General features: G+C 40.0%; 1 long non-coding RNA gene across 1 annotated transcript in view; it reads right to left on the reverse strand.

The window, feature by feature from the left end:
* LOC118015018 overlaps window positions 1–20,736 on the reverse strand; it is an 86,783-nt gene extending 66,047 nt beyond the window's left edge. The window contains exon 1 of the long non-coding RNA XR_004680500.1: window positions 20,304–20,736. This is a non-coding gene — a long non-coding RNA (uncharacterized LOC118015018). The remainder of the gene's footprint in view (window positions 1–20,303) is intronic.
* Between the last annotated feature and the right edge of the window lie 2,078 nt (window positions 20,737–22,814).

Here is a 22,814-nt window from a genome sequence, read left to right on the forward strand (position 1 = left end):
TTTGGCATTAAAAGCCAAGTTCTGACAATGTATGCTTCAGTTTTCTCAGCTGGAAATTAGAGTCAAAAATAGCACCCACTACTCACTTCTTAAGGTTGTTGCTAGTATTAATGAGACAATGCACATAAAGTGCTCATACCATACTAAGTATTCAATTTAAATATAGGTTATTGCCTTTATTATTGTAGATGAGGTTAGTTTATAAATTTCCTTCCTTGTATTGTCTGGATTTTGTATCAAGGTTATACAACATCATAAAAAGAGTTCCCAGCTTTTTTTTGTTTACAGAAACAATTTGTATAATATATAAGCTATTTATTCTTTTGAAGAAAACTCACCTATAAAATCATCTGCCTCTGGTATTTTTTCATGGTAGGTTTTTGTTTTGTTTTGTTTTTTAAAAGATTTTATTTATTTATTTGAGAGAGAGAATGAGAGAGAGAGAGAGCACAAGAAGGGGGAGGGTCAGAGAGAGAAACAGACTCTCTGCTAAGCAGGGAGCCCGATGTGGGACTCGATCCCGGGACTCCAGGATCATGACCTGAGCCGAAGGCAGTCGTTTAATCAACTGAGACACCCAGGCGCCTTCATGGTAGGTTTTTGATTATTGATATAAACTCTTTATGTATTCACATTTTCCAGTATTTCCTGAGTTCACTTTGGCAATTGTTGTAATTTTTTATGAAATCATTTAATTGATTTCAAATTTATTGGCATTAAGTCGTGAATACTATTCTTTTGTGTTTTTCATCTCTATTTTATTTATTATTTTTCATTTTTAAATGTCTAACATTACTCTTTTCTACTTTCTTGCTATTTTCTACTTACTTCCTTGATTGATTTTACCAGCAGTTTCTTACTGTTATTAGTCTTTTCAAAGAAATCAGTTTTTGCTTTTGTCAATCTTTTCTATTGTTTTAAATTTTTTTTTCTTTAGTTTATGCTCATTTATATTTCCTTCTTTCTATTTTCTTTAGAGTGACTGTGACGCCCTTTTTCTAATTTCTTGAGTTGAAAGCTTAGCTTGTAAATGTCAATTTTTCTGATTTTCTTCGATAGACATTTAAAACTATAAATAACCCTCAACCACTAATTTAGCTTCATCCCACAAGTCTTGATGTTGATAGTTCTATTATTTTCCTTCTAAATACTTTCTTTCTTTTCATAATGATTTCTTCTTTAAGCCATGCATTATTTAGAAGTGTGTTTTTTAGTTTCCAAATGTATGGCCTTCTTTTGGCTGTATGTTTATTTCTTATTTTTAATTTCTAGTAAAATTCCATTATAGTAAAAAAAAGTGATCTTAATTATTCTGATTCTTGGGTATTTGTTAAAATTTACATTTTGGACTACGATATGGTAATTTTTTGGAAATATCCCACATATGCTTGAAAAGAATGTAAATTTCTGAATTTGTACTTATTTTTTTATTTTTTTTTAAGATTTTATTTATTTATTTGACAGAGAGAGACACAGTGAGAAAGGGAACACAAGCAAGAGGAGTGGGAGAGGGAGAAGCAGGCTCCCCACTGAGCAGGGAGCCCGATGCGGGGCTCGATCCCAGGACCCTGGGATCATGACCTGAGCCGAAGGCAGATGCTTAACGACTGAGCCACCCGGGTGCCCCTGAATTTGTACTTATTACATAAAGCTTATTAATTGTGTTATTCTAATAATCTATCTTAATTAAATTCAATGTGACTACTGCTTTTACTAAATCTATGTTTCTGGTATTATACTGTACTCAACTTTCTTTTACCTCATATTTATCCAGTATACTTTTTTCATGGCTTTACCTTCAACCTTTTCTTTAATCGTTATTCTTTGATCTTGTCTTCTTTAGACAAAATAACATTTGGAGGGCCGTTTTGCCTCTGGATGATGCTTTGCTCTGTTTCATCTAGAGTAATAAAGTATTTGAAAGTAGTTGAACTTACTTCAACAGTTATTAATCGACTCACACACCACTCTACCAAGAATACAAAATTAAATATGACATGATTTCTTTTGCTAAACCTCCAAAATTAGTGTACAGACCACTAGAAACAGGTAATTCTAGTATAAAGGGCAAATACTAAGATAACTATATGCACTTGATAAAAATCTCCTGCTGAGGTCACTCTCTAACATGTGGCTCTACGAGACCTGGGGAAGAATGCCAGTGTTTCTCCAAGAAGAACATCCACGTTCTATGCACATTGATGATCATAGGAAGGCAATTAGCTACAGACGGTCCAATCTCCACTGTGCAGCCACTCTCTGGGCTCTCAACAGACTCATTTAGATTAACTTAGATGTACTTTAAAAAATACCAGTGAACATAAGAAATAAAAATGCCCTTCGAGTCACACGTTAAAAAGTCATGTATGTGCTTTAACTCAGTTTGTCTAGAGCGCGATTCAACAAAAAGATGCAATAAGGTATGTCATATGACAGGTCATTAGGTATGCCTTAGGGAACTTATGAGGCACCAAGCCATGGAGAAGTGTATTAGTGGACCAACAACACATGCTTTGTCTTCTCCAATGGCTATTAGAATATGGCTGTTTTCAGTGAAAAAAAATTAAAATATATTTTAAATCCTTGTCATTTTTGTGATTAGTGATCATTTTTTGGGCATTCTGGAGTATTGATCCTTTCAAATAAGAGAATTATCATTTGGAGACTTCAGGAGCCACTAAGTCATGCCAGCAGATATTCATCAAGGGCCTGCTTTGTATAAGCATAGTTCCATCTTAGGTGTGTGGGCTGCAGGCTGTTGGATGGGGGTCAAGCCAGAAGGTTCCAAGGGGCCTTCAAGTACAAAAGGGGTTAATTAAAGAGAAGAAGACAAGACACACCGCCAAGAGAATAATAACCAGGAAAAAAAACACAATAAATAAGGATGTTGTTGCGTTGATATGTGTCCCCCAGAAAGATATGTTCAAGTCCTAATCCCCACTACTTGTAAACGGGACCTTATTTCCAAATAGGGTCTTTGCAGATATGATCAAGATGAGGTCCTATTGGATTAGAGCAGGCCCTAAAACAATGACTGGTGTCATTAAAAGAATATCAATGAGGGGCACCTGGGTGCTTCAGTTGGTTAAGCGGCCACTCTTAATTTCAGCTCAGGTCATGATCTCAGGGTCCTGGGATCCAGCCCCACCTCAAGCCCCATGTGGGGCCCGGTGTAGGGCTCCATGCTCAACAGGGAGTCCCTCTCCCTCTGCCTCTCTGCCTGCTCATGCTCTCTCTCTCTCTCTCTCTCTCTAATAAATAAATAAATCTTTAAAAAAATAGTTTAAAAAAAAGAATATCAATGAATGCTATCCTTGTAAGAAGAGAAAAATTTGGACGCAGAGACAGAGACATACAGGCAAGAACACCACATGAATACAGGGGCAGAGACTGGAGTGTTGTGTCTACAAGCTGAGGAACACCAAGGTTGGGCAGCAACCACCAAAGGCTAGGAGAAGGGCATGGAGGAGCCACTTCTGCTAACACCTTGATCTCGACTTCTGGCCACAACTATGAGGACTGTAATTCCTGATGTTTTAAGCCAGCTAGTTTGTGAGGATTTGTTACAGCAGCCTGAGGAAACTAATAAAAGGAGCATTGATTTAGGCGGGAGGTGAGCTTGGAGGGATTCTCTGAAGACTTTGTGGTTCTTTGGTATTTTTTTAGATGGTGCTTTTGGCCAGTGTCTACATACATAAGCACTGGGCTCCAAAATAGTGATTCTCACTCTTCGGTGAACACAGACAGTTATGTGGGCCGGGAGACACTATGGCCCACGTAGGTAGGACACATACCCTCCTTTCCCACCTGTTCCTAACTTTCAGTGTTCAGGAACCCAGTGACTGATGAGAGAAGATGACGAGCAAAATTCAGAAACTAATTATAAGCTTACTACAGCTTTATATTATAAAACAATGACACAAAGTTAAAAATAATCTAGTACTTCTGTTACATTTGATAGTGCATTTTATTTAAGTAGAGCAAATGGATAGACAGCACATAACTAGTGAAAGCAACACAATTTGGCAGATGATGCATGTATCTGTTTTATCTCTAGATATATAGATGATTCATTATTGAACTCACCACAGGCATGCCTTAAAATTTAGTTATTGGAAAATTATAGACCAAAATAATGTTGATGCAAATGTGCAGAGTTACATATTGTAGGGTTAGCCAAACAACCCACATCATACTAAAATTAGTCATGATGAAGCCAAACTAACAGTAATTTATAATTCTGAAGCAAGATCAGCAGCAATTGAAAATCACAACGAACTGTGGATGTTCTAGTAACAATGTATCCTTCCCCAAAATTGTGGGAAATAAAACTTGACGCCTATGCACATGTGAGGGAGGAGCCCCAATCTCTTCAAATAGTTCAGTCCATACTCATTCATCAAGCACCTACTAGCTGTGCTGAGCATCCCTCTGGGTGCTGGGGATACAGCAGTAAACAGAGCAAAGCCCTTCCTCTCCCAGAATTGACATATTGCCAAGTAAGTGCAGGATGTAGTCTACTTTTGAGTCCTTGGTAAACTCTGGTGAGTCTTAATTTTGTTCTTAATATTAAAACTTGATAGGTTGCTATCAAGTAGGTTTGGCCACATATAAAAGAGGAACTCTAAAGAACTGTGTTTCATTCACACTCAAAAAATGTCTTACATTTTGGATGAGTCTGTGGTCCATTAGGAGGGTAATTGCTGCTCTCCAGCAGGCCACATATCCTACTTGAGAAACACTTCTCTAAAATATATCACTTAGATCATCGCAGATAACTGCCGGAATAATTTGACCTTTGACTTCCCGAAACAACTTTGAGCATTTTATCCCTCTCCGTTGGCATGCATGTAGCACATCAGGCTCGCTCTGATCTATTCAGTCTTAGAGGATAAGAGATGGCAGAAGTGTGCTCTGTTCTGCTTTCACATACCTGGGAAAAGATTAGATATCAAGTCTGCGTCTTCTTCAATGGGGGCACATTAGATATATTGGCCCCTGCCAGCTTTCTCTAGCAAAGACGCTAGGCCCTGCCCGAGCGGAGATGGAAGCTTGCTTAGTGTTGAGGTCTCAACTATATAGGCTTAAGGCATTTCTAATGTACCTGATCTCCTATCTTTTATTTATCTGGGGTCTTCTGTACTGCACCTGTCATTAAAATCCCATTTCAGATGTATCTCACTCACCTACTCAGCTTTGTCAGACATCAGAGTTTAATTTTTGAACAAGTAAAAGTGCATGACTCTTATACAAATAAAAAGTTAGCATATGTCAAAAGTTCACTTGACTTGCTAATGAGGGAAACGGGGTGGGGGGGTAAGTCTGGCTCAAAGGCAAATTTGAGGACCAGAGTTTCATCTCATCACTCAGCTAAGGTGTGTTAAAATGGGTTTGCTCAAAGACAGACCTGGCCAATGTCCTTCAGGACAACACAGTCATAAGCTTTAGGGTTATCTACTCTGTGGACAGGATCATTTCCATCTCTCCCGAATGAGAATCTCGAAGTTGACTTATGCTTTTCATAGAGTCTGAGCCCTCACCAAGAGTAAACAGGAGATAAGCAAAGATTTAACCCTGAAAAGGGCCTGGTACAGAATGTTCCAGTGTGACATTGCAAGGACTTGCATTTACCTCATTTCCAAAACTTAAATAATCTTTGCCAACACAGGGTTTTGCTTTCTTAAAGACCAGAATGGCCAAAAAAATAGTGTCTGTATTATTGTGTCTAATGCTTGATTATTGGTTATATTTTGAGTACTTATTTAACACCCACTGTGATAACTTTAAGACCTTAGGCCAATCTATAAAGACTTCCCAGACTTAGAAAATATAATGATATGACCTATGTCTTTCTCTCTCTTCTGTGTGCATATGTGCGGGCGTGCGCGTGTGTGTGTTTGTATGTGTGTGCTTACCTCTCTATAGAAGGAACAATATATGAGATGATGCGATGGATTTTTCTTGTGCTAACATTATTGGTCCCAGCTCCCCTGTCTTCCAACTCAAATTGCATCCTCCAGGCAGAATAATCTCCTGGATAAGAATGTGAGCTTTGGAGTCAGACAGTTTTGAGTAATAATCCTGGCCCTTTTATTAACACTGTCCTCTAGCAAGTTAGTTAACCTTCCTGAATCTCAGTTTCTGTATCTCTAAACCAGGAAAACAACACCTACGTTGTAGGGCTTATGTGAAGATTACACCTGAAGAACTTAGAACAACTCTGGCACACAGGAAAAGAATATAATAAACATCAGCTGCTGTTCCTTTTCCTTAACTTTACAAACCCCCTCACCACATAGAAAATAATGCACCACGGTCTTTGAGATTTTTTAAAAAATGTACATTTTATATGGATGTTCAAGGTAATTCCAATAACATTGCTACTCTTGGTCTAATTTTAACAATTCTCAAATAAGATCTAGGTTTGTTCTGTTTTGTTTCATTTATTTTGCTGTTGATTTTCTTGGATTCTGTAGCCTTTCCGTGGATCTGGGTATGCAAAATGGGGGTGCTTTGCTGACATTAAGCCTCTCTTCCAATGCACTCAAAGTTCCCGGTTATATGTGTTTATAACACTCATCCCTGATGTCACTGGATCCTTGGTCGTCTTCCTCTGAGGTAGGAATAGGGTGAGGGCATGGTACTCTAGGATCTGCTGATGAGCAAGCAAGGATGCTCTTCATGTTTTATTCCACTCTATCAAGTTCTCTTCTGTATGGATCTTGAGAGGCCACCCAAATTAGACTCGTGGGCCATCTGCTCAGATCGAAGATTTATTTAATCACTTTAGGTAAAGAAATGTACAAACTGTTGCATGTAGGAGAGACTCTCACTCAACTTCAACTTGCTCACGATAGCGCTTATTTCCTTGGAAAGGTTGGTGCCAAAACCCAGCTTTAACTCCATAACTTTCAACTCAGTTTTCCATAATAGGTATTAATGTCTGTCTGTCACCTGCTCCATGGATGATGACCCTAGAAGCTAACATGCTAGCGAGGTACAAAGTCAACCAAATCAGTTACAGATGCGTAAGGCTGGACTCTACCAATTGTTTCATGAGCAAGATTGAGGAACTGCAGGAAAGGTAGGGAATCGCTCCTTACAGCCCGAGATGAGATTTACTCCGCACACCTGTCACCTGATTGGTGCCCTGCCTTCTGAGAAACTGTTAGAAAAGAGAAGAAAAGACAGAGTGAGAAATTCTATTACCCATGCCACAGGTGTGGTGGGTGCTGAGTTACTTGGTTCCTTTAAGAATTCTTTGTTACTGTTTAAATGAGATTAGAAGCTATCTAAAACACCCTACGTGGGTGAGGGGTTGCCATCATGCCCGCGGATTATTATTTGGGCTGGAGATCGCAACGAGTAAGGTGCGTTCCCCCCCCACCCCCCCGGGGGCTGCCGCTGTCTCTCTGCGAGGCAGCGACACCTGTGACGTCCATGTCGGCCCGCATTGTCCGTAAACAAGGAAGGCCTGCCTCAGAGTGGGGTTGAGGGAATTGATGCCTCACTTGAGTGCTTTGAGAGGCCAAGATCAAAAGCCCTTTTAAGCATATCATATAATTATCATCATTAAGAAGCACGAGGCGAGGAGTCCTCAACTCCCAAATTTTCAAAGCAACAGAAGCAGCACAGCTTTAGTGGGACTTTGAAGTCAGATAAGTCTCCAGGTATTTTCATTACAGAAACTCACAACTAATTAAGAAAACCCCTATCTGGGCCAGTGTTTAATTATGTTTGCTTGTCCGCCTGTGTCATGTTCTGTGTTCTGAAAGGAGAGGGGTGTCGGTTGGATTGTACCAAGAGACTGCTGGGACCAGCCAACAGCTTTCATTTTGAACAAAGCATGGCGTAGCAGGGTTTTGATCTCTTTTGTCTAAGTAAGTAAGTTCTTAATAAACATTGATGATTTTCTTAAGCATCCACACAGCCCAAAGGTTAGCCAGAAGTTTCTCCATAAAAGCCACACCTATTTTATAGTAGGGGGGAAAGTATGAAACCATCTACGTAGGAAGATGCTGGAAAACTCTGTCTGATAATAAAATAAAGACAAATGGCACCAACTATACCTCTAAGAGAGGCTGTTCCGGTGGAAGGTAGGCCGGAGCTGCTAACTGGTAGCCTGAGTCAGGTCTTACCTAAAGATGGTTTTGCTTTGGCGTAGAAGATGGCTCATGTTAGAGTCCTGTTCTTTCTTCTCCACGGCCTTCCGGCTTCAGGGGCAGCTGCTCAGCTTCTTCAATATCCCCGTTCACTAACCACCCACTGAAAGGCACACAGTCCGCACCAAGCAGTGTGCCGGGCACGGGGAGTACTGGAGGACCCAGGCCCTTCCCCGGAGGGCAGTACCGTCTGGCAGGGGAGAAAGATACAGCCCAGGAAGGGGAGGTGACTCTGCAGGGGAGAAAGACAGGGTGCATGGCTTGGACAGCAGGGAGAAGGTCACAGAAGGCTGGTTTCTGCGCTACATCCTGTTCTTCTGCATGATAGTCACCTAAAAGGAAGAATACCTAACTTTTGCAAAAGTCCTCTTTTCTTTTTTTTTTTTTTAAGATTTTATTTATTTATTCATGAGAGACAGAGAGAGAGAGAGAGGCAGAGGGAGAAGCAGGCTCCCAAGGAGCAGGGAGCCTGATGTGGGACTTGATCCCAGGACCCTGGGATCATGACCTGAGCCGAAGGCAGACGCTTAACCATCTGAGCCACCCAGGCGCCCAAAAGTCCTCTTTTCTTATGTAATGTTTTAAAATAAAGTATAATTAATAGTACTGCCTACTACTTCTGAGGCCATTTTATTTGATTTTCTCTCATTTCATGTTTATTTTTCATTTCTCTATAGGCTTTGGAATCAAATTTGCTTGGATCTGAGTCCCTCTTCTTCCATTTACTAGCCCTGTTGTCTCGGATAAACGAGACAACAACTCAACTCCTGTAAGCCTCAGTGTCCCCATCTGTCTAATGGGTGTTACAGAATGAGCACTTCACCTGCTTGTTGTGATCTGATCAGGTAATGTAAATGATGTGCTAGGCATAGGACTGGACACATGTCTGGGCGCCAAAGGCAGCAGCTGCTGATATTTTTATTAGTAGTACTCTTCAAAAGAAAGTCTGGGACACAAATCTCATGCCTAACTACACCCTGATCATAGCAAGTTCTTGTGAAAATCATGTACTCTACCCAGATTCTGGATACTTAGAAATGGATGTGTTTCATTTCTAATACAGTTGCTAAGTGATTCAGCTGATTTTAAAAGCTGCTTTCTAGAGCCTATACAAAGTGTGCCCTGGTGATATGCCCCATTGTCCTTTTTTATTTTTAGCTACACCAACCAACCCAATCATAATAAATTTAGATCATAATATGATGCCAGAAAAGAATCACCCAGAGGAATAGTCCATGGCCAATAAACAGTTCTCACACTTGAGTAACTGAGAGAAAAATAAAAATAAGAATAAACACATCTTTAAATGCCCCCACACATCTATGTCATAACACAAAATGTTATTTTGGGGCCAGGCTCGGCAGAGTCCTTCGGATGGATTTGAGTAAAATGAGGAAACGAGCAATGTGGAGAAAGTTTGAAGAAAGAGAAAGAACCTCATCTACTTCAGGTTTTCAAGGGATGTCGGGCCTGCATGTTTTTGTGAAGAAACATCTGTCAGGATCTGTGAACCCACCAGAGTGCCCAGGATTCACTTGTTTAATGTGGGAAGAGGCTGTTGAGTCAAAAGCCCCAGGCAAATTGAACAAGCTGGCGGCCCCTGAGGAAAGCAGGAATTTAGCTGAATGTCTGATGCCATTTTAATGCCAACTCACAGAACTTTTTGATACTAATGAGGCCCCACCATTTCAGAGCGGTTACATTAATTGACATTAATCAAAAAATCTACTGAAAAGTTCACCTGTTCTTTCAGGGTAGCAGAGAGAGATGCCCTGTGTTTCGGAAGCCCCCCTGCCAATTAACAAATGTACTGCGTTCGGAGTCCTGAACCCTGTTGGAGGGTCAGTAACTCCTACTTCTCTCTGGGCATCTCAGGCACCTTGCTCACCTTTCGATGGTGCCTGCAACGTCGCTATTCCTATCTTCTGTATCGGCAATGGAAGAATGGACCCCCAAACACTGTTTTTTTATGCTCTGATCGCCTTGGGAATTTTCATGGCAGAGATGTCCAGATGTTGACAGCTCTTTCAACCATTCCTCCAACTGAGCTTCCTGATTAAGTCAGGCATAAGAGAACAGTTCTTAACCACAGACAAAGCTTCTCACTGCTGGCTGTCTTGCCAGTCTCCATGCTCGCTTCAACGGTTATTGGGAACCAAATGGCACAATTTCACAGTTCATTATCTGAGAACTAGTGGAACCTCAAGAATTTAGTTGAGGGCAAGCATACAAACCTTGTATATATATCTAAATTTAACAGAGTTACTGACATTGAGAGTTGTGGAGCTTTGATCAAAAGGAAATAAGAACCAGCATTTACTATCTAACAGTACTGGTGACCATAATTAGGAGAGCTTTACTGTTCGTTTAGGAGTTTTGTGAGGCCTATGTGAAGGTAGGAGAATGATTTTTGCAAGATCCCTACCAGCTCCATGATTTTTATGAGTCTATAATTAGGCAGGAAAATATACATCAATAGCCTCCCCAGAAGATTTCTGATCATTCCAATTTGGCTAGAACGATGTAAAGAGTGACTTTTCCCATTGGTTTGCTCCCCACTGTCTGGGCTAAGGCAACCAAGGGTCATAGCAACTGTGCAAATGAAAGCCGACCGCAGGCGAAGAAATCACCATGTTCTATCGGAACCTCAAAGGAAGATGCCGATTCTGGGAAGCGTGAGGGTTCCCATTTCACCGGAGCTGGGTTTGCTCACATCCAGCATGACCAGGGAAGCGAGAGCCCTCAGCCAAGTCTGAAACCCGCTCAGCCCCTGTGGGATTTGAGTCTAGCTCTTTTAAAACAATATTTTGATGAGTTGTGTGTAAATGAATCAGAAACATATGGATTCAATTTCCCTTGAAGTGTACGTGGGTTTAAAAATTAAGGGGGAAAAATGTGTGGTGCTTGGGTATGTATCAAAAGAAAAATGTTTAAAAAATAATACAAGATGCTTTGCAGAACAGAAAGCATGCCTTCCTTCTTAAAACCAGGGTAATTGCAGCAGAGCTGGAGGCCAGTCTTATGACTCTGAAGTTAAAAAATATGCATGGGGTCTGGCCTTTCAAGGTCTGCTGTTCTGTTGGCAGCCTCCTGCAATGTCCTGGGACCTTGTGAACAACACCCGGCAAATGAAAACCAGACACTATCCAACAGGGAGGCCAAATCTATCTGGGCTGAAAATTAGATTACCATGCAAACTGAACAGATTTTCAAACAAGGTACTTGCACTCTCTTTTTAAGTTAATTTAATTCTAAATGGAGGGCAGTCTGCAGGCTGAGATAGAAACTGAAGCTCAGACATATAAACCCCAAATTTTATCTTCCCACCCTGAAGATCCTCTGGGCCAGAGGCCATGAATATCAGCGAAATAGAGTATTTGGGAGCTGAAACTTAGCCAGGAGAGAGCCCAGCTACTGAATCCCTTCTGGCTTTGGGGGCATGTTTACTGGTTTGCCACATCTCCACTCCTATACTACCCCAGCCCCGGCAGCTCTGTCAGGAAACAGTGAGTCCAGACGAAGGTTGCCGGAGAGCAGTTATACTCCAAAGCCATTTAGAGACTAATATAATGGCCTTAGAGACCACAATCCACTCCACTTAGCTGTTGTTGCTAAGTGAAGACATGAAAACAATCTACTATCTACTATAATGCTAACTGTGTAAAGGATAGGACAATTCAACATGAAAAATACATATAGATAAAAATGAGAAACAAAAGAAAGTCCTTCCTAACTAGGATAGTTAGCCATCGACTACTGACATTTTAAAAATATAAGTCATCTCACTATTAATTTCTAATGCAGTTAAACCAGACTGTGATATTTTATCTTACAGTTTCGATTGTTTTTAATTGTTAATAGTCATTTATTAATTGGAGAAGTCCAGCTTGTACAGATAAGTGACAGGAGAGAATCAGATTGCAAAGAGAAAATAATGCCATCACTGTTTCACTCAACTGGGAACATTTGAGAAAACTGAGAAATAGCAGAGCAACAGGGTTTTTGGCCTTGGATGCGCCTCCTGTCTTCTGGGCAAGGGCCATAGAGGAGCAGTGGGAGACCAGATGTCTGGCCCTGGAAGGGGCTGAGAGAAAGGCTACTGACTGATTCAGTGGGACTCCTTCCATCTGAGACTTTGCAGGTCCTAATGTCCCTAGAGTACAGGCACCATAGTAGCTTGAGAGCAAGACCTAGCCTTGTAAAAGCTTTATCAGTTACAAGCCCAGGCTTGCCAACTACACTGGATTCAGCCCAGTTCTTTCTATGAGATTAGATTCATCCTATCATTCTCCCACCAAATGCATACCTATTCTAAGCTTCTTCCCTCCATGGACGTGGACTTCTCCTCTGAAACAAATCTGAGTTATCCATAATCACACTGAGCACTTTTTTTTTTGCTTTTATTTATTTATTTTTAAAGATTTATTTATTTATTTGAGAGAGAGAGGCAGCACGAGCGGGAAGGGCAGAAGGAGAGAGAGAGAAAAAAGAAATCTCAAGCAAACTCTGTGCTGAGCATGAACCCAGAAGCAGGGCTCGGTTCCGGAACCCTGAGATCATAACCTGAACTGAAACCAAGAGTGGGATGCTTAACCAGCTGCGCCCCTCTTTGCTTTTAGACTTAAAAAGAATACCTTTTTATTTAAATTATGGTTCCCTAAAAAATAGAGTGTGGTTGATCAAACAATTTTATGTACATGATGTTTCTCTGAATTTATTTCCAAAATCATCCTCTTCTTTCTACCACTCACAGAGCTTTCAGGAGGAGAAGAGGTATAAGTCACTAGCTCTCTTCCCATTACCTCAGACTACCTCTTCTTTTCCTTAGCAGATTGCAGCATAAGCAGATACCCTCCCTGTCCCTCCACTAGCAATTATTAGACTGAGGAAAATTCAATTTTTTTCTTTGTGTTTAAGAAGTAGGAAATTCCTAATACCAGCATCAGCTATACAATGGCTTTCGGAATTTATTCATTCATCAAATATTTACTGAGTGCCTGCTATGTACCAGCACTGCCCTCGGAACCAGCAATATAAACACACAGGAGAAATTCTTCTACCTTCAATCAGCTTTCAGTTTCTAATACAAGGACCAAGATGCATAAGCAAATGAGTGCAAGCAAGAGATAGAGGGACACCCAGTACAGTGAGTATGGCAAAGGAGAGGGATGGCCAATTCTACCTTGGAAGAGGTGGATGAGGGAAGGCTTATGCAAGAAGGCAGTTGTTTTAATCACCTCCTGTTCACCCTCTTGGCGAGGAAGAGATTCCACCCTCGGGTTAATGGGATTTCCGAACACATGACACCAACCCTGGACAGGCTAGGTGGACAACAGTTTGTTAGTCACATGGACTCACATCCCGGGGGAGGAAGGTGCCGCATCTGATGCCACATATGATGTGAGATCATACCAGCCTTGCACTCTGGAGCAGGATGACCGAGACTGTGGGAGGCAGGCTTTGTAGCACCAAGAAGGTGGGGCACCCCTGGTTCCCACAGGAGGTTGTGATTGGCTTGTTTGAGTAATTCTGTGGCTGGCAGGGAAGTGAAGCCCACTACTCAAGGATAAGCAGGAGCTACGCTTGGTCCCCCTGACAAGGAGGGCTCTTTGGCTCAGGGACCTTCTCTGCAGGAGCAGAGTGAGGAGGGGAACTTGGGGTTAGGCCATTGGAGGCCGTGCTAACCTCACTAGGCATTAAGACAGCACATCGTACTGGGCCTTAATTTTAGGCATGATACCACAGTGATACTTGAGGTAAATCTTGAAAACTAAGTGAGTGGGCTTTTACTAGGTGGCTGGCTGGGGGCATGTTGACATTCCAGACAGAAGAACACATGAGAGCAAAGGCCCAAAGGCATAAAGCAGCCTGGAAAATAAATATTTTGGGGGAAAAAAATGAACAATTTCTTTCTACAGATTTGTAGAAAAGAAACCACAATCTGTCTTTAAAGTTTAAAATATTTAAACATTAGAGCTAATGACAGAAGAGAAGACATGTTAATTGAGAGCAGCATGATCCAATGGAAATATAATGTGAGCCAGAAATGTGAGCCACCTAGGTAATTTTAAGTTTTCTAGTAGCCACATTTCTCAGAAGTAAAAAGAAATAGGTGAGATTAATTTTAATGACATAGTTTATTTAACCCAATATATCCAAAATATTATCATTTCAACATGTAACAATGTAAGAAATATTAGTAAGATGTTCACATTCTCTTTTTCATACCAAGTTTCCGAAACCCAATACGTATTTTTACAGTTACAGTGTACCTCAATTTGGACTAGCCACACATACCAAGTGCTCAATACCCACATGTAGCTGATGGCTGCCATATTGGACAGCACAGATTTAGAACATTTTGAATTAGCTTGAGTTTGGAACAAAATGTGGTGCAGTTTTCTCATCTGTAAATCAGCTGTTAAGTTAGCAAGCTCACACAACTGAATGTCAATTTTTAGATGAGGGATGGAAAATGCCTGGCATATGCATTGTTACTATCACAAATTCCTTACTGTAATGACTATGGGTATTACTTCTAGATCCCAACACACTTTCCCACTAAGTCTATAGGCTGCCACTCTCAGAGAATGGAATTGGCATAGAAGATGGGTCCACATGTTGTCCCAGATACCTGGGCAAGGCTTTAAGGCTACAGCGGATAGGGGCACCTGGGTGGCTCAGTCAGTTAAGCGTCTGCTTTCAGCTTGGGTCATGATCCTGGGGTCCTGGGATCAAGTCCTATATTGGCTCCTTGTTCGGCGGGGATCCTGCTTCTCCCTCTGCTGCTCTCCCCTTGCTTGTGCTCTCTCTCTCTCTCCAACAAATAAATAAATAAAATCTTAAAAAAAAAAAAAGACTACAGCGGATAAGTGAATCTTAAGTCCCCATTCCAGACTAAGCTTTAAACACTAGACTTTAGGATACTAGAGATAGAAATGCAATAAGAGCCATTGACAGTAGGTTAAAAAGGAAAAAAAAATCTCTTCAATTAATATCATTTATTAGATCCTGTAGATGATGATCGTAACATGGCCACTTCACCAAATGACTAGACATTTCATGCCTGAAGTTAAACTGCACCGTCTAAAAGACTGTATTTGGATGGTGTTTTGGACTTCTGCAGAGAACACTCTGAAGGGTTTCCACCCACATTTACACTGAGTTCTTCAGAAAGCAAATGCAACTGTAATAAATAAACTGTGTAGCAGATCTCTTAGAGACCACAATCCAATGATTCGCACACGCATCCTGCGGCTCCACTCACAAAATATATATTCGGTAGGCCTATGTTACACAGAAAATAACATCCTGCCTAATTCAACATAGCATTGCCAAGTTTACATTTTTTGGTTAAGAGATCTGTTTTATTTTAATGATTTATTTTTAAATATCCCCATGGGTTTTTTCGGGGTTTTTTCTTTTTTTTTTTTTTTAGTTCTTCCAGTATTAATATTTTCTCTTCTGGCTGAACCTAGATTTTTCTGTCATCTTAAAAATGCCATTGCCTAAGAATTCACATTTCATGCCTTGTGTTTGCTGTAAGACATGGGAAATATTTCTTTTTCTGATGTAGAGTGATAGGAAGAAACCTGGGAAAGGAGATACAAAAATTTGGAGACCTCGTTTCCACATAGTCCTTGGTGTTTCAAAAAGAAAAAAAAACAAAAAAAAAACATGTCCTTACACATGTGGATTGTGATCTAACTAGGAAAATACTGTGCCCCCAAAATGTATAAAATTCAAAGCCTGGGAAGCAGAAGGAGGTCACACTGTAATCTAGCAAAGTCAGGATGTGCACTGATCGATAAAGGCACAGTTTACAGGACTGTTAACATATTTCTGAGGCAATTTTAGAAAGCTCTCCTAGAGGTCAACTAATAAAATACTCCATAGAACACGTTATGGACCAAACTAACACCATTCTCCATTAGTACGCATTTGAACTGCTTTCTTTCTGATCATATTAAAAGGTCCCCTGCGTGACTAATTTTTTTCCACAAAACGTGTGCATTTCAATGTGAAAATTTCCCCGACCCACCATGTAAAATGTTATCTTTGACATACATTAGGCAGATAGAAAAAAAAAATTTAAAAAGTAATGAGGAGGGGGCCAAACTGCTTTGAGAAGTTTCCACATATGTGCTAATTAGTGATTCCATCTGAAAATATTCCCAGAAAGCTGGATGAGTAAAGCAGACGGGGATAAATAATGCAAAGACCCTGTGGCATCGTCACAAACGCCATAATCAGGGCTGTTTGTGAGTTCAGAGAGAGTCTCCAAGTGCTATGCCTGAGCATAAAAGATCAATGAAGTAAATCTGTGCTAACAACCTTGGGGTTATCACGTGCACGCGCGCGCGCACACACACACACCACTATTTTCTTTCAACCTCTTGGTACAGATCTTCCAGGGCTGATATCCCACTCACCCTCACTTTCAGGTCTGTTTTTACATAAAGCAAAACCAAATTTCTTACACCTGGTTTGTAGCGCTGTTGAAGTGAAGTGCGCGGTCTTCATTCAAATGCTGGTCCAGTTACATAAGCACATGGAGATGATTAGTTGTGAAATAAGGCATTAGTCCACAGCATCAAACACCAAATGAAATACTCTCCGATTACAGGGACTGCAACCTCTAGAAGTCCCTTTTGTGAAATGACAAGCCTGCTGGTTTCGTCTTCAGGTACAATGCTCAACCGTGTTTTTTAAGTACAATTGAGTTTCATCTACCAGACCAAAAATACTGCCAGTTGAAATGCATTCTGTAAAGTCAGTGGAAAAATAGCACTAGTAGCTCCAGAAATGAGGGGTAAATAGCACTATTATGGTAATTTCTGGTTTTAATGCTTTCAGCTAACACAGGAAGACTATGATTTGGAAGTTGCAGTGGAGATATTGGGAGAAACACCTAGATACTTCCCTAGAAGTGCTGCAGAAATGACAGCATCAGTTGTGCAATTTCAGGCCACCCCCACCCCGACAGCCAAAAGAGGGGGAAGCATTTAATAGCCTTATGAGTGTGTGTGTGACGTGTGCCTGTGTATGTTATTAGAGACATTTCTAAGGTCCCCTCATTCAAGACGTTAAGACAAAGTCAAAACCCTTCCTCCTCCCAGCGCTGCCCTTCCCCACCTACTGACCTGAATACCCTGTGATCCTAATTGCCCAGGACAAAGAGGAAGCTGGAGCCCATCCCAACTGACCCACTGGTGTTCATATTCCTGGGAGAGCAGCAGTTTTGTACTTTGCAAGACCAGAGTGACCTCCCACTTCTCTATCAGTGACCCATTTACCGGATGGCTTTTACTGCTTTCTCAAACTTGTTGGGCATGAAAACAAAGTCAGCTCTATAGGAGTAAACACAGGGTCTGGAAACAGTTTGAAGCCTGCCTGCTAATGAAAGGCCCTCGGTCTCTTCTTTCTTTAAAATCAAAGCTTCCTACAAAAAGAATAAACTGCCCTCCATGACAGGGAGTCAAGTAACCAGGTATTTACATTTAGACAAGATAGAGTCTCATCTGGAAGCCTGGAAGAACGCACAGCTGTCAAGAATCAAATAAAGGCTTTCAAAAATCTTTCTCAAGAGCTAAGGATGCCATTTGAAGAGCAAAGTAGTGAGCAATTTCCCACTAACATCACAGGAATTTTTAAAATTTTGTTTGAAAGGCACAACCTGCCCATATCCATCAAAAAAGTCTATGGTTCAAGCCTTAAAAAATATATTATTATAAGTTTTAACATACTAGATTTCTCATTCCTGCATCACAAGTTTTTTCTTTAAATGGAATAAAAGACCTAGTGTGCTGATTTTTCACTATTAAAGGAATTTTTAACATTTAGGGAAAGAGGTTTTTTTTTTCATCTATATATCCCAATATATATTCTTTTTACAAGTTTGATGAGAATGTCAGAATTAGTTGCTATCCTATGTCTAAATTTTGTTACAATAGAAATTTATCCCTACCATACATGAGTGTTCACTCATTTCTATTAACTTAAATTCACAAGGGGTCTCAGTAGCTTTATATCCCAGAATTTGGGTGTTCCTGAAAATGCCTGGAAGATTATGGGGACAGGGTGTATGGAATCAAGAGCTTCCTTGAATGACACTATGATTTAGAATGGGGTAAGTAACAATTCTGAGGAGCTCAGCAAGACAACCCTCATTCAGATCATTCCCTGCCTCAGCCTTCTTGGCTTCCTGCCTGGGTCCTGAGAAAAGGAATCTTCAATAAAACAAAGTAAAATTAATAAGTAAGTAGAAAATAAATGCATACAGAAATGCATACATAGATGCAATGTTCAATCATTCAGCAAGTAATTAGTGAGTTCCTGGCACTGAGAATACAGCAGTTACATTAACGAAGGATACAAATCCCTGCCCACCCTGAACTTGCAATCTGGTGGGAGTGGGGAGTAGTGGGGAGAGAATATATGTAAGTAACATGTGTAATATATTTATAAGGTAATTAGTTCTAAAGGAAAAAAAATAAATCAGGGAAGGGAATACGAGACTAAGGAGGTACATTGAAATTTTAGATAAGTTGGTCAAAGACAGTCTACCTGAAAAGATGACACTTAAGTAAAACACTGAGGGAAATGAGAGATACCTGAGGGAAGAGCTTTCCAGACAGAAGGAACAGCAGGTGCAAAGGCCCTGAGTCAGGACCATGTCTGGTATGTGCAGGGAGCAGTAGAATGAATAGATGGGAGTATAGTAGAAAGTGGGGCCAGAGAGAAAAGGTGAGGGCAAGCCTATCAGGTAGGACCCAATAGGCTAATGTAACCTATTCTTACTTGATGGAAAGCCACCGGAGTGTTTGAGCAGAAGAGTGACATGAGCTCAGTAATACATGATCTCAAAAATGACAGGACAGGGACAGAGCAGAGAAGCTTACAAATGGAAGAAGAGACATTTAAGTTGAGATTTTAAGGAAGAATAAGAATTAGCTAGGGTCAAGTGAGTTTGGGGGAGATGGAACAGAAAATATTTTTAGAGCCAAAGAACAATATGTGAGATGTTTCAGTGGGATTGGTGCTTGTGTTATCTGAGTCACTGACAAATGATGGTAGCAATGGCCATATCTTCTGCACATTCAAAATCAAACATCAGAGTTCCTATGGAAGAGTATCATGACATCAGTCCTTAGGCATTGGCTTTTGTGAGGACAGCACTAACAGTAGTGCTCAGATGTGTGTCCTTAGCATACCTGTGGCCTGAGTATCAGCAGTGATGGAAGACATGGCTACAAGGATTCAAAGTAGAAGAGAAAAAGAATGGTAGGCATCATGTGGTAGGCAGCAGAGACCCACCTGAACAATTTGCAATTACTGAGACATGTTCCTGACCCAGGGCCTTTGCACCTGCTGTTTTTTCTGCCTGGCAAGACTTTCCCTCTGATATCTCTCATTTCCTTCAGTGTTTTACTCAAGTGTCACCTTCCACAGGAGGATGACTTACAATTACTGAAATTTAGGCAACTGAAACTGAAGTTTTCCAAGACAACAAGGCTAAAGATAAAAAATAAATGGATAGTACTTGTGTATTTTTTTCAAAGAAATTTTGAACCTATTAATTCCTTTTGTCCACATACGTGCACTGTAAGTTAGGGAGGGCAAGTAAAGAAAGTAGGTCACAGAGACTTAATGAATTATTAACACCACAGAGAATTAATGGCCGATGAAGGAATGCTAACCCAGGACCCTTGGGAACCAGTTCTAATTCTTTTTAAACCAAGCCTTGATGTAAATAAAGACACGTGGTGGGGGAGGGGGGAATAGCAATGAACAGAACTTGTTTGGAGAAAGGATAGTTTGCATCTCCCAGAACAGTGATACAAAAGATCCATGGATTGCCATATACTTTGGTCATAAGCTCATTTTCATGCAGGGCAGAATAAACTTTAGCATATTTTCCAAGATGCTGTACCACTTGCTTGCAGGAAAATGAATTAGTATGAATTTTCAGCTCGGGGGGGGAGGAATTTATGATTTTAAAAGTCTTAAAATCAGAATCTTAGGCATGAAAATCTTCAAGTTCTGATTACCAGATAGCTGTTCTTTGGGCCACACGTTGGGTTATAAGTAACCCAAACCCCTAAGCAAACTGCTTTAGTAATGAGGAAATGACAGACTCACATAATTAGATGTGAACAGGTTGATCAGGTTGCTGCCTTGACTTAGTCCAATTGCTGCACGACTATTCCCTGTGACTTCCCATGTTTGAGCTCACCAATCAGACAAAGAGTGAGGAGTTCTGGGTAAAACATAAATGTCCAAAAGGAGAGGATTGATTAAAGTATGTTGGAATATCATACATGCATTAAAATATGTTAGAGTACTCTAAAGACTTGAAAATATGATCATAATAAAGCATTAAATCAAAAAAGCATACTTCAAAGAAATATGTTCAGCGTGATTCCATTTTTGTCAGGAAAAATATGCTGCATATTTAGAGAAAGAACTAGATAGATATATACTGAAATATTAACAGTTATAAATTACATCTGAATAATGGGTAAAAGAAACTTTTTTATATTGGTATTTTCTAAATTTTCTACAGTAAGCACACATTGTGAGAAAAATATTTGAATGTCATGTAACGACATTTGGGAGTATGATACTTAAATTTGCATATACATTTTCTTTTTCCTTTTTTGGTCTGGTACTTCTTAACATTGATGCCCTAGCTGTCAGAAGTCAACATGATGTGGCTCAAGTCAACTTCCCAACCATGTTGGAAACTGCCTTGCTGGGCTGCCAGTGAAATTACCACAGCCACCTAAACAGATTATATGAAAACAAGTCTCTCAGAGATCCTCAAGTCAGGGATATTCTGAAAATAAACTAAGTTATATTTACAGACAATCTAGGCAGTTCACCTCCATAGGAGAGAAGATAGTCTTCCAAAGCTACTCATGAATTTACATTTAATGACAATAACTATCATTTATTAAAACTCACAATGCGACTGGCAATGGTAAGAACCTTAATAAATATCCCTTGATTAGATATTAGTAACCCCATCTTACTGATGTAGAATCAGGGGCTTAGGAGGTTATGTAATATGACATAATTCATGCAAATGGTAGAACCGATATTTGAGTTCAGGCTTACTTCCTGCAAAGTCTCTGGGGCTCTCCCTAGGACTTCACAATGTTTCCAGTCAAGCTAGTTGGAGCACCTTCATTTATAAGCCTTACTTATTTTTAGGAGACATTGTTTTTCATCACACAAAAGACTCCAAGGGCGCCTAGGTGGCTCAGATGGTTAAGCGTCTGCCTTCGGCTCAGGTCATGATCCCAGGGTCCTGGGATCGAGTCCCGCACCGGGCTCTCTGCTCCTTGGGAGCCTGCTTCTCCCTCTGCCTCTCTCTCTGTCTCTCATGAATAAATAAATAAAATCTTTGAAAAAAAAAAAAAAGACTCCAACATTTGTGGATCTATTTTGAAAAAATATATAATTTTATTCATAAAACTAATGTACGTGCTCAAATTCAAATAGTGTACATAAAACTTGCCCCCCAAAACACGTTCATTAGACAGATGTCCTCCGAAATGAACTAGTACTCATGAACACATTTGGAATATAGGATCTGCCCTTCAGCAGTATGCACTATTTCACATCAACAATATATGAAATAAACCATTGTAGAGAATTAGTTTCCAGAGCTAAATCACAGCCATAGGAGCAGGCCTTCCGATGAATTCTACCCCACAGATATTAACAATTAGGGAAGAATTCATGAGTATACTGGAGTTGAAGTTCTAAGCCAAAGAACGAGAAGTGGGCTTAAAATTTAAAGGAATAATGAAAATAAGAGAAATACATTAAATTGGTCTCTGATATCCCTGTTCTTTTCTGTGTGATATCAAGAAATTTCTGGTAGTTTACTCTCCCAATACAGGTTACCCTGTGGTAGTATTATACTTTATAACATTTAGAAGAGACAAGGAGAAAAAAAAGTTCAAATACTCTTCACACACATTCATTATTTTTAACAGTCCTTTACTAGAGATGGCTTCTAACAAAGTGAAATATCTTACGTATTAATTTTTTCTCTGGGAAAAAAGCCAATGTATACAAATATATAAAAATTCATGTAATGAAAAATGTAATCGTTGAGTACTTCTTTACACAGAAATATAACCTCCCAAATATTTCTCTACTATGTAATATCACATCGCTGGAATCTAATTGCAATATTGTCATTATAATACTTAGCAGACTATTTTCCCAAGTGCTATCCCATCCATTTTTTTCTTTGTATAACAATGATTAGCTCATTTAATGATAGAATTAATACATATTTTTAGCACCTCACCTCCATGATTTCACTCTTGGGTCTGACCTTTTAAAAAATGTATTTCCAAGTAGGAAATAAAGCAAGGGATTTCCTCTCCTCTTCTAAGCTCACACATGCTGTGGTAATGCTTTCATCTAGTATAAATCAAATTAAACCTGTATGATATCTTACAAATAATTCCCATGTCACAGTGAGCTCTTAGGGTGGCTGACTTGTCTTGCTTTATGATACAGAAAAACTCTGTTCTTTAACCCACAAAATGGAAGCCAGCAGAATCACAACTGCATATAGAGCAAAAACTTCCTGTCTGCGTGGATGAGTAGGAAGATTCAGTATCTCCTACA

This window comes from Mirounga leonina, unplaced genomic scaffold (assembly GCF_011800145.1).
Source record: "Mirounga leonina isolate KUSES-001 unplaced genomic scaffold, KU_Mleo_1.0 Mir_165, whole genome shotgun sequence".
Taxonomy (NCBI): domain Eukaryota; kingdom Metazoa; phylum Chordata; class Mammalia; order Carnivora; family Phocidae; genus Mirounga; species Mirounga leonina.